Below are 1,655 nucleotides of genomic sequence, written 5' to 3' on the forward strand. Positions count from 1 at the left end.
ATATATATATATATATATATATATATATATATATATATATATATATATATATATATATATATATATATATATATATATATATATATATATATATATATATATATATATACGCCTATATAAAGATACATACAAACGTCATTCGCATTGGAATATAAGAACTACAATTACATGGACATATCAGTACAGGTATAGGTATAAACCGAAGGTCCCTTTGAAATATTTTTCATTGGGTTTGGTGACGTGTATGAATTTATGCGAGATTCTGCAACGGAAGGTACACACACTGGGCTATATAAACCACACAGCCGTTGAAGAAACAGCACATGAACTGCAAACAAAACGACAAACACACACAAACACACGCTACGGGCACGAGTGGGAATTTGTACACAGAAGCAGAGAACATAACACAATAGTGACAGGTAAAGGTACAAGAAAAAGCATGCAGACACACACACACACACACACATACACACACACACACATATATATATATATATATAATGTTGCGTACATCACACAAAGTTGAGAAAAAAGCGCCAAAAAACAAAATCTACGATCATAAATGCACACACACACACACACACAATGCTGCATAAATCACACGACGTTGAAAAAAAAGCGCACACAAACAAAATCTACGAACATAAATGCACACACGCATACAGCACACAGATAGACACAGACGCAGAGACGGATAACACAACAGAAACAGACAGACACTGATATGCATACATATACAGACACACACTGTTATGTACACACATACAAACAGACACGGTTATGTACACATATACAGACAGAAAAAATTATGTATACACATACAAACAGACACTGTTATGCACACACAAACAGACAGACACTGTTATGCACACACAAACAGACAGACACTGTTATGCACACACAAACAGACAGACACTGTCAAGCACACACATGCATGCTCACCCGAAGCACGCACGACCAGTAGGGCGTGTGATCGTGCGCAGCTGTCGGATATTGCTATCCCGTACCTACACTGAATTGAACAAACACACAGACACACGCGTATCGTATAAACACTAAAACAAACGTATATACACACTCAGGCACACGTATAATAACACTCAGACACACGCATCCACACACTGACACACACACACATGGATACACACTCAAACAAAGGTATATACACACTCAGACACATATATCAAATGACACTCAGACACATATATCGAATGACACTCAGACACACGCATACACGCACTGAGATACACGCGTATGAACCCTCTCAGACACAGATACATACAAAAGACGCAACATAGACACATGCACACATGCACGCTCACCCGATGCTTGATGGCGCATGGTCTGTAGCGTCTTCTTGTCGTAGACGCCTGCTTGGCTGTAGTATCCCCCCGTTTTAGTTGGTGAACCCGAAACAGCATCCTCCGGGACCACTATGCCTATATTAACATCTGTGTATTGTGATTGGTGGTTATTTTTAGTTCGGATGGGTGAAGAGATGGGCAGAGAGCGTACATTTGTAGGATGTAATACGACGATACATAGCTAAAGTATCGATCCCCATGTGGAGGTGTCCATCTATATGAAACGCGATATATATATATATATATATATACATATACATATATACATACATACATATATACATATAT

This window comes from Sphaeroforma arctica (genome assembly GCF_001186125.1).
Source record: "Sphaeroforma arctica JP610 unplaced genomic scaffold supercont1.1907, whole genome shotgun sequence".
Taxonomy (NCBI): domain Eukaryota; class Ichthyosporea; order Ichthyophonida; genus Sphaeroforma; species Sphaeroforma arctica.